Consider the following 12,334-nt stretch of genomic DNA (forward strand, 5'->3'; position numbering starts at 1 on the left):
TTTATGCCCCAAAAAAGGGAGGGAGGAAGGGAAGGGGTTCCTGGCTGAAAGCGGGGATGGGGTAGGAGGAGAGAGGGCTAGCTGGGGGAAGCCACCCTTTTGAAATACCCAGGGAGATAAGGGTGGCGGGAAAATTGTGTGTTCCCTTACTAGGCGTCTGTGGCAGGTCAGAAGCACACTTACTCCTCCATTGTATCTTCTGCTACAGGATCAGTGCCCCTGCTGGCCAGTAATCTCCCTGCCTGCAGTCTTTCTCTGCACAGATTTTTAACTTTTCCCTTGCAACGTGAGTCACAGAGCTCACAGCACATGCTCCCTTTGAAGTTCCAGCAAAGCTGTTTGAAATCCCCGCCATCCACTATAACTGAATGGGAGCACTCCAAGCAGCTTGATCCTTAATCCCAGCACAGGGACACAGGGCCCAAAGCACTAGGCCTCTTTAGCAACAGCGCAGTGGCTGTGTCACGACCCTCTGTATCGGATTGAACAGAGCGGCAGGGCAGAAGAGCCCGGCCGGAGTAGGCCAGGCTGCCTTGTTTATTGGCCACTGGAAGCTCTCTGACCTTTTGTGCTCTGTGTCTGGCCTCTGGATTTTCTATCTGTGTACATCTTACCTCTCAATTGACTCATTTTCCCCAGTTTTTAAACAAATAACAGAACAGATTTTAAAACAGGATTTGTCGTGAGGCCTACAGTGGTTCCAAACACGACTCAGAGACATCCCCATATGGTGGCTGACAGGTAAAATGGCAGGTTTCTTTTTTAATGGGACTCTAGCTGCAGCTTTTGCTGCCACTGTGGTAGAAATCACAAGTGGCCTAGATGCCTATGGAGGTACCTCGATTTACTGGTTATTAGGTTTTAGTTTCCTTCTTAATGTTATATCATTGTGGAAATATGTGGCATTAATTGATAGGATTAATACTATGATAGGCAAAATTGACTCCTTATCTAAGGGTACTAGGAAATTACCTGAAAGGATCCAAGCTGTTGAATTTGACTTTGAAAAGTTATCACAGAGTTTTGATAAGGTAACAGACAGAATATACCTCCAGGATGGCAATTTACATGATTTCCAGGGGCAGTTCAAGGAGGAGATGTTATCTTTGAAAGAAACCATTAAGACCTTGGAATCACAAGTGAGGAATGGGGACCAAAAAAATGATACATTAGTGAAATCACTAGAAACACATGCAGGTCAGGAGATTCAGGATTTAAGAGAGACGATGATACAAAGATTTGAAATGATTAAAAAAATTATTGGAACTGATGATCCGGGTGAGAAGACACAAGGGCAGGATACAGTGCCACCACCACCTGTTAGAACTGGCCTACCCAGGGTTTTAGCGGCATACCCTGTAATTTTTTTCTGACAAAGCATCAACTTCTAAAGGCTCAAAGGGAGCCAAAGAATCTAGATGGGCGCTAGTAGGGATGAATGACCTAAAGGAAATTAAGCAAGCTGTTGCTAATTATGGTTTGCACTCTACATTTGTTAAAGAAATGATAAGGACTTGGGCTTCTAATGTCAGGGCTATCCCCACGATTTCTCACAGTTAGCTTCAGCGGTCCTCGAAGATGGACCTTCCTTGATGTTTGGAGTTTATTTCAAGGAAGAATCCAAACATATGGAACAGCAAGGAAGAGCAAAAGGTGTGGAGGTTTCACAGGATCAAATTCTTGGTGTAGGAGCTTACGCTGATCCACAGGTCCAAGCTCTTTATGATGATGAAGTATTGTCTCTGTGCCACAAGGCAGCTTTAAATGCCTGAGGTAGATTACCAGAGCCAGGAAGAAAGGTAGAGTCATATACTAGGGTTAGGCAGGGACAGGGAGAACCCTACACCGACTTTTTCAAAGATTAATTAAGGCTCTGAACACAGGAATAACCGACCCAGAAGCTAGACGACTAATTCTTGAATCACTGGCTTTTGAAAATGCAAACTTAGACTGCAAAAAGATAACTGGGCCTTTAAGGTCTAGATCAACACCTATGGATGAATGGATCTAGCATACCATGAATTTTCAGACCTTTAATTACGATGACAAATCTTGGGTAGGAAAAGCGATTTCCAAAGCGATGAGGGGACATCAACCTGGTAAATGTTTTAATTGTGGTAAATTTGTTCATCTGAAAAGGGATTGCAGACAAGGTATTTCTAGGAATAACACTTCATCTGGGAATGGCAGGAATAGGAAACCTCGGCCTTCAGGTATATGTAAGTGGTGTGGTAAAGGAAGACATTGGACAAATGAATGTAGATCAACAACAGACAGACAAAGCAACCTGATACCATCGGGAAACTCCTTGAGGGGCCTCTCCCAGGCCCCCAAGCCAAAAGTGGCCCAGTCATTCCCAGTAACAGTGGAGGACATGTCACATCAGGAAAATTAAAAACTCTAGAAGCTTCTGTACAAGATCATGAGGTTCTAAATGATGCAAATTTGGAGGATAAGTCAGAAATTCAATTAGGAAATAAGAAACATGTATTTTGGCAAACTTCTATAAACGATCAGAGAACAAAGCTGAGAGTATGTATAAATGGAATTGTGATTGTTGGCTTGATAGACACAGGAGCAGATGTGAGTATCATCACTCCAGAATCTTGGCATCCAAATTGGCCTCTTCAAGAGGCAGATGTTCGATTACTAGGAACTGGAACCATATCTCGAGTTAAACAAAGCATGAGATGGGTTCACTGTATTGGACCAGAGGGTCAAAGAGGAAAGTTAAGGCCATATATAGCTGATATTGCAATAAATTTATGGGGCCGTGACCTGCTACAACAATGGAATACCCAGATTAACAATCCTGCAGTCTCAGGAAGTCATGATTCTGGGAAGGATGTAATAAAGTACTATGCACAAAGGTCACCAGCCATTCAGGCTGTACAAGAAAATAAAACAACTAACAAACGTTTAGAGGTACCTACAGCCCTACCTTTAAAATGGCTAACTGAAAAGCCAATATTGGTTAAACAATGGCCTTTAGCTGAAGATAAATTGCAGGCTTTAGAACAATTGGTACAGGAGCAATTAGATGCTTGACATATTGAGGAGTTCACTAGCCCTTGGCATTCTCCTGTGTTTGTTGTAAAAAAGAAATCTGGCAAATAGAGAATGGTGACATATCTAAGGGCTGCCAACAAGGTAATTCAACCTATGGGCTCTCTACAATCTGGACTTCCTCTGCCTTCTCTGTTACCCAAAGGATGGCTTCCTTTAGTTATTGACTTGAAGGATTGCTTCTTTAACATACCATTACAAGAAAAGGATAGAGAAAAATTTGCCTTCACAGTGCCTACTTATAATAACTCCCAGCCTACTAGGAGATATCAGTGGACTATCCTCCCACAGGGAATGCTCAATAACCCCAACCTGTGTCAATACTTTGTAAGTCAGCCATTGGAAATAATATGTAAGCAATTCCCTAAATCCATAATATACCATTACATGGATGACATTTTGCTATCCGATTCAAACATAGATACTTTAGAAAGAATGTTTGAAGAAGTAAAGATAATTTTGCCTAAATGGGGATTACAAATTGCTCCTGAAAAGATTCAAAGAGGAGATAATGTTAATTACCTAGGTTACAGAATAGGTTTACAGAAAATTAGGACACAAAAGGCACAAATTAGAAGAGATTGGTTATGGACTCTTAATGATTTTCAGAGATTGTTAGGGGACATTTCCAGTCTACGACTGGCTGTTGGGATAACACCTGATCTAATAGTTCATTTAAACAAAATCTTAGATGGTGACAAAGATTTGAATAGTCCCAGAGAATTAACAGCTTAAGCAGAAAAGTAACTGACCACGGTTGAGGAAAAATTATAGGAGGCACATGTAGATAGGGTGGATCCAAATATTAATTGCATTCTAGTCATATTGCCTTTCAGAATTTCTCCTACGGGAATTTTAATGCAGAGGGAAGATACTATTTTAGAATGGATCTTTTTACCACACAAACCAAGCAAAAAATTGAAAACTTATGTAGAAAAGATCTCTGAATTAATTATAAAAGGTAAACTGAGACTTTGTCAACTAGCAGGTATAGACCCAGAAGAAATTAGTGCCTTTCACTACTGATGAAATAAAAAAGTTATGGGAAGACAATGAACCATGGCAAAGGTCTTGTGCAAATTTTTTGGGAGAAATTAATAGCAACTATCCAAAAAGCGGTAGAGTTAACCTTATAAAGAGAACTTCTTGAATTCTTCCTCGAATTGTACGTGATGCTCCAATAACTGGAGCCTGTACATTTTATACTGATGCTAATAAATCAGGGAAGACTGGTTACAAAGATGAATTGAGTAAGGTGGAACAAAGCCCTTATAATTCTGTTCAGAAGGCAGAATTATATGCCATTCTTATGGTGCTAAGGGATTTTAAAGAACCTCTTAATATTGTTACAGATTCACAATATGCAGAAAGAGTTATTTTGCATATTGAAACTGCTGAATTTATGCCAGATGATACAGAGTTGACTTCATTGTTTATCCAGGTACAAGACATAATCAGGAATAGGTTTTGCCCGATGTACATAACACACATCCGGTCCCATACAGGTCTGCCAGGTCCTCTAGCACAAGGTAATGCAGAAATTGATCAATTATTGATTGGAAGCGTGTTGTAGGCCTCAGAATTTCATAAAAAAACATCACATCAATAGCAAAGGTTTAAAGAAAGAGTTTTCCGTTACCTGGCAACAAGCTAAGGAGATTGTAAAGAGATGCCCTACTTGCTCTTTATATAACCAAACACCACTTCCTGCAGGGACTAACCTGAAGGGTACTCAAAGGAATGAAACCTGGCAGATGGATGTGTTCCACTTTGCAGAATTTGGAAAATTAAAATATGTACATCACACCATTGACACTTATTCAGGCTTTCAGTGGGCAACGGCTTTAAGCTCAGAAAAAGCTGAGTTAGTAATCACACATTTATTAGAAGTTATGGCCATTCTGGGTATACAAATAAAAACAGATAATGGTCCAGCTTATGTCTCTAGGAAAATGAAACGGTTTTTTGCTTATTATAATATTAAGCATGTTACAGGTATACCATACAATCCTACAAGTAAAGCAGTTATAGAAAGATCAAATTGAACTATAAAGGATATGTTAAATAAACAGAAAGGGGTGGAAAATGTCCCCAGAAATAGATTATATAATGCCTTATTAACTTGAATTTTCTTAACGCTAACGAGAAGGGAACAACAGCGGTAGAAAGACATTGGATAATGGAAAAGTCTGCTGAACTAAATCAACTGGTTTATATCAAGGATATGCTGACCTCTCAATGGAAGCCAGGAGATGTGCTACGTTGGGGAAGGGGTTTTGCTCTTGTTTCCACAGGAGAAGAAAAATTGTGAATACCATCAAAATTAATAAAGGCTAGATTTGAAGAGAAGAAACCTCTTGGAAAGGAGAAATGACAGCATTTACAATGATGATGACCATACAGGTGGTAAGAAAATCATAGAATGGGGGGAGGGTTCTGTTCTTGTCTCCACAGGAAAACACTCGTCTTTGAAAAATTCAAGGGACCCTGGATGTTTGAATACTGACAGATGGAAAAATACTGACAGATTGGTCCAACTACCCAATATGGATTATCAAGAAAATTGAATAGGTTCTGTGAGTATAAAGCTCTGGTATATACTAAATCATATTTCTGAATTTATAGAGCTGGTTTTGGAGTTGGACTCTTGGCTCGGTCCCTCTCTAATTCCAAGCCTGTTGTTAAGAGAAAAACCCAGAGTTTCTGGAGTTTCTGACTTATGTCAAGAGCCATGATATGAGACAGAAAGAAATATGAGTTTAGAAAACATCTTTGCTTTTCTTCATATCTATCATATTTTTCATTGAATATGTCTATCATACCTTTCATTGTATATATGTTTGTTTATGTCTATATAATTAATGTTTAAGTTTTCTACAATGAACAATGAGTTTTTCCTGCACTGACATTTGAAATTTCCAGGAAGAAGATGGGACCCCCGTAACAACAACTCCACTCGGTTGATATGACGTCATGATACTGATAGTGCTTGGATTTGTAAGTCCTATTTCGGGTATCAGCTGCACAGATGATTCCAACTTGGTTAGCTGAAATGGTGCGCATCTTGTACAGCATTCTGACCAGACCTCCACAAAATACTCAGAGACTGTTTGCAATTTTAAAAGACATTGATCTTGAAATTTAACCATCATTTTACTTTCACAGGATCCTCCAGAAAGATCCTCACCCCCATGACAGCTGGAAGTAATTCTAGAGGACGATGTCCCCACTCTCAGCAAAGTTTGTCCTCAGGTTTGGGAACAATATTTAGGGATTGATTATAATTAGTGTACGGTTAAGAGTTGGGAAAGGAATTTTATAAGCTCAGGGATCTTTTTGAAAAAAAAAGAGGGAAAATTGGATAGATAATAATGGTATTGTTTATAGATAATTACATCAGCATAGATTTTTGTATATGGATCCAAAGTTAAATTATATTGAATATTGTATGTATGCATGCTTCTACCTGTTTAAAACATTTTTATGTATTGATATATATTGTATTGATATATGTATACCATATTGCAGTGTACATTTCTACTTCTGATTAGGATACTTACATATTGTTTATGTATTGATATTTATTGTTTACATTTGGAGGTCATTGTCCTCATTTATTGCACAGTTGTTTATTCTCTTAGTCTTTAAGTTAGATACATGTTAAGAATTGTAGATCAATAGTCATCTATGTCTGTCATATTTATGGTTAGACTACTCAGGTTCTTTAGATACATAGAGATTATATTCTGTATAAATAGTCTTCAACCTCTTCGAAGAGCTGTAGAAAATGGCATTTAATTTAATCTTAGAGTTCTGTGTAGTGAGACACAATCACTCCTGGCAACACCGACCTATTCCCGAGAGATTGTTGAGCACCAAAGACATTCCACTTGGAGCTTGTCTTCTTGACAAAACTGGCCTCTGGGCAAGGAACTGCCCATACCTCAACTACTGACAAATACACAGTATCCGGAAATGGATAAGCAGAACTGTCAAATTTTACCAAGACAGGGATAAGATGGTTTTGAAAAATCTCTTGCCTGTTAAAATCCAGAAATGGATATAATCCGGAAGTGGATAAACAGAACTGTTAAATCTTACCAAGACAGGGTAAGATGGTTTTGAAAAATCTCTTGCTTGTTAAAAATAATCTGTCAGTTATTCTAGGCCTTAGTCAAAGTTGGTTGCTTCAACGCTGCAAACAGGTCTTTGGTGATTGTCAAGGTAGCCAGTTGTCTCTGTGATTCGCTGCATGTTTTGGAAGTTCTTTGATTGCACTTCCTAATTACTCAGGTAACATTATTTCCCTTCTTGGATCTTCTATGTGGTTGAAAACTGGATACAAGGTAGCTACTTTCCTCTCATGACTTGGCCAAATTATTTATTATACAAGACTTAAGCTAGTTAGACTAGGATATTTGTACTTATTGTATATAATTTTGTAGGTTTGTACTTACTGTATATAACTTCATAGTAGGCTTAGAACTCTCTTACTTAAACAAAAGGGGGAGGTACTGCGGGAGCGCCTTCCGCTCTTCAGTCAATAGCCGCTGAAATACCAGCCCACTGGGGCGTGGTATATTTCTCTTTAAAAAAGAGTGCCAAGTCTCGGCTTGGCCTCTTGGTTCCAGTGCTTGGTTCTGACTCCTGCTCCAGCGACTAGGCTCCTTTCCTGATGATTTGTGTGTATGTAAGTTTTACCCCCCAAAATAAATACCCCCTTTAAAACCTAACTGGTGTGGGATTGATTCGCCATTAGTGGTGTTGTCAGAAAACAGGCTGGAAACAACATATCACCATGAGACAGTGTCACTAGATGAGGTATCCCTGAATATGTCACATGGCAGGAAACATGATTGACATAAGCTGGTGTTGTAGTCTTTTATGGTCTGGAAAGTTTTAGTTATCATGACAGAATATTTGTTTTGAATACTTACTTCTTAAGCTTGTATGCTTTTAGTCTTTCTTTTTCTTCACATATTATACTTCAAATACTATTATGGGGACTTCAGTAAAAGCCCCAAATTTTCTTTCAGATTTTATCATTTCATCTAATTTTACCAGTGGTTACCAACTCTGATCTGGTCAGAAGGTAAAGGACTGAATATCACACAGAGGTTTACAGGAAATAGTTCTAGTCCAGGAGCATCGTGAGTGACACCAAGCCACACAGGGGACTTGAATGGGAACAGAAAATGACTCTAGTACCCTCATAAGTCTATGGAACAATGCAAATGCTTTAGTTACATAGAGGATGAAAAATTCTGCTATGGAGCTAGGGAGATGGTTCTGTGAATAAACACTTGCTATCCAACCATGAAGACCTGAGTTCAGAACGCCAAATCCACATAAATCCAGGAAGAGCAACACACATTTGTAATCCTAAGACCCCTGTGCTATGTGGAGCTAAGGGAATTCATGGAGGCTAAAGAGCCAGCTAGCATGGTCTACACAGTGGTGAAAAACAACCCTGCATCTACCATATAGAAAGCAAAGACTGACACCTGAGACTGTTCTCTGACCACCTTGCAGAGGGACTATGGCATGCATCAGTCTACATTCTCATATGAACATGGACACATACTTGTACACACAGAAGCACACACAGAGATACATATGTGCATACATATATTATACACATATACAGAAACAAATACGGAAGAGATAAAAACCACTATGTTAGGTGTGTAGTCTTACTATTGGCAAATGATAATTTAAAGAAATGGGAAGGGGGAAGGAACTGGAACTTCCCACAGGGCAGGAAACCCTGACTGCCCTGGGGGACGAAGAGGGAGGAGGAGGGGGAGTGGGGAGAGTGGGAGGGTGTTGGGAGGGGGGACGGAAATGGAAACTTTTATAATTTAATAAAATTTACTTAAAAAAAATAAATAAATAAAGAAATGAATGATGCATAAAAATGGCTTTAATTTTTAGTTGTAGTTGTAAGAAAATAACTAAAAACGTTGCATTTCTAGAACACAGATGTGGTCCTTTCTACATCAGATTTACGATGTTTTGTGACCCGTTAAAACTGCTAGACCTCCAAAATTCATTGCTCCAGGCCATGTCAACCAAGAATTACTCCTTCTGGGGGCTGGTCATCCTATCCAGTCAATGGCTGTGAAAGCAAATTGCATTATTAGGACTTTTTTTTTTTCCTGTGGAATTCTAAAAGCAGTTTGAGGGGAGAACATAAGAAATTTATTGAGTAGTTAAGTGTGAAGTCTTGTTGGGTGACTTGCAATTTTCCCCAAAGGTCCTAAACAAAACCTTAGCACAGCTTGTTTTGAAACTCATGGGATAGCTGACATTACTGATAAAAGTTATGCAGGTCTGTGTGGGTGATATAAATCAGTAGAAAATAACCTTTAGGAAATCATGAAGTTTGTGATTTCTTGAATGTAATTGCCCCCCATCAGCTTATAGAGATTGGCACTATCAGGAGGTATGGCTTTGTTTGAGTAAGTATGACCTTGTTAGAGGACGTGTGCCACTGTAAGTGTGGGATTTGAAGAATAAAAAGACATGAGAAGAGGATGTGTATAAACTGACTCATTAACCCTCAGACCTCTTTAGCCAGTCCTGCTTGCTGTAAGGATCCTGTCTGATCCCTGAGGGGTTGCTGAAGCTGGCACTCAAAGGCCACTGATAATTTGAGGTCTTAATTACTAGAAACAATTGCTTCTTCTCAAAGGATGGGGTAAATATTCTCTGTGTTGTAACTCTTACTACTTTGTTGCTACAAAACCAGGTGTGATGTGAAAAGAAAAGAAGAGGAAACAGAGTGAGTATAATAGCTCAAAAATATTAAAGGAATGTTATAAAGTTACAGTGATTAGAGATGGAGCCTGGGGATATTGCATGGTGGTAGAACACTTATCTAACATGTGTGGTGCCCTGGTTCAAACCTCAACACGACAGGAAATGAAAAGAATCTCGTGCGATGTTATTCTGGCGTGAGTGCGCATGCAGAATTAAAATGTGCAGGCCCTGCATGAGCTGACAAAAGGCTGGGGATAGATTCCAGAACCTTTGAGAGCCCTGCTGAACCCAGAATCTACCAGTCTATTCCCTGGTCCAGAATACATTGCTTCAGCAATCGGAGCACCCCAACCCAATCACTAACAACAGACCACCCTTACTGGGCTTAAGTTTATAGGCTCCATGTTACATTGAAGCCTGAGCTGGTTACATTCTGTTGCATTTTCAAGTTTTTAGTGTGATGCTAGAGCTGTTATTTCCCATCCCCCAGCACATCATGCATCACTCAGAAGAAACTTGGATCCTGTGAAAGATGTGAGTTACAGAAGACTTTTTAAAAAATCAACTCTTAGTCCTCAGTAGAATTTTCTAAACCCATCCTGATTTAAAGGGTGTGAGAGAGGAGCTTCAAGGACTCTTCTCAAATGCCTCTTTCCCCTCGCACTGTTGGAGGCAGTGTGCACCTTTGTGTCAGTTTGATTGATTGCATAACGGGTACTCTTGGTTTCTGGAGCTCTCGTCTGAGTCAGTCTTGCCCAGTTCAAAGATAAAGCACACAAAAGACTTCTGTGGGCCTAAAGGGCCTTTCTGTAAAAACTCAGGAGATGGCTGGATGGAAGTTTCCATGTTAAAAAAAAAAAAAAGGAAAAAATAGTCAATGTGGCTTGGCAGGAAATGCCTGGAAAAAATGAAGCAAGGAATGGGGACGCATGGTCAAAGCTGGGCTGTTTGTGCAAAGAAGAGAAAATTATGGCACGGTCAAGAGTTTTCCAAACCCAACAGAGAGGAGAGTATAAAACTGGCTTTCAGTTCCTTTAAATAAATCCTCTGTTTTTTAGCTACCGCCTCTCTAAACCCTCGACTGTTTAGTTCTAGATCACCTGCAACATCTGCGCCTCGGACTGACAACGTTGTTTTATGGCTTATATTCATAGATTCACGGCAACTGTCTGTATTTGCTGCAAGGCAGGACTATGTCAAGCCTGTATTTAACTCCAAGGAAGTAAATAAAAATAAAGTGTATCCAAGAGTATCTCTACTCACAGACAAGTGCTATTTCTGATGGGACAGAGGAAAAGAAGACATGAAAATTTAGAAATACCCTAATCTTTTGCCTGGAATGACTTGTTTTCAAATCACACACATTGATTTTGATTTGTATTGGATGTGGTTGAAAAGCCCCTCTTGTTACCTCTTGTTACCGACCACAGAGAGCAGTGTTATCTTAAGCATCTGAAAGGTAGACTGTACATTCCAACATAGTGCGTCTTTTACTATTACAATTTGCCTTCCCCTGGACGGTTTCCTTGAGCTGTCTAGTGACTGCAAACTCTAGTCTAGCAGCTCAGAATAGCTCTTCCATCTTTTCCTTAACTCTCAGTCTTCTGGCACCTCCCTGTTCACTTAATAAACACTCACGTGTTGTTTCCCCTCCAGCCTACCTTCTTCCTCCTCCTTGGGCCTTTGAGCTTCTCTCTCTCCCTTTGTAACATTTCCCCAATGTAACAATCCCCCGTCCCCACTAGCCCATGTACTTCCTAAGTGCGGTGCATTGCCAACTCACCTTCTGGGGAGAGTCTGATACCCAGAGGGACCTACAACTTTGCTTGATTCAAGGCCATGATCTGATGTGAGTGCCTTGCGGCAGATTGAAAACACTCTTAATCGGAGAACGTCACTCCATTCTCATAGCAGGATCTGATTGAGTCTGCTTTGATTTTGCCCCGGCAGAGTGATTATCTCAAATCATAAAATTCATGTCCATTGTGTGGAGAATATTCATCCTTCCCTTGCTGAATTCAATCCTGTGGTTTGGAGATGATTTGACTGTCCCCACCAGCTGGTACTGAAATTTAACACTCAGAGAAAGAAGTGTTAGGAAGAGGGACCCAGGTGACCATTCAGTCTTGAAGATACAAGCACTTGTGTGAATTAGTGTACCCACTGGCTACGCAGTGATGGAGGGATAGCTTTATTACGAAAGCAGACTCCCTCTCTTGTGTTCTCCTGCACAGCCCTGAGGCCCTGCTGAAAGCCTTCTTGAGCAAGAAGGTTCTCATTGGATTCAAATCCTTGCATTTCAATATATAGGGTCCAGAACTGTAAGAAATGATTATATTCTCTATTACTTTTCCCAGTATCAATCAGTTCTTTAGTTACAGCAACAGAAAGTATCCCAAGATACCTTCCTGGAAACCCTGGATCTTTCCTTTCACCGGAGGAAAAGCCCTTCTGAGCAGATCAATGTGTTGCCACACCACCCAGGGGAAGGTGATTGCTGCCGTGA

The sequence above is a fragment of the Myodes glareolus genome, chromosome 16 (assembly GCF_982192425.1).
Source record: "Myodes glareolus chromosome 16, mMyoGla1.1, whole genome shotgun sequence".
Lineage (NCBI taxonomy): Eukaryota > Metazoa > Chordata > Mammalia > Rodentia > Cricetidae > Myodes > Myodes glareolus.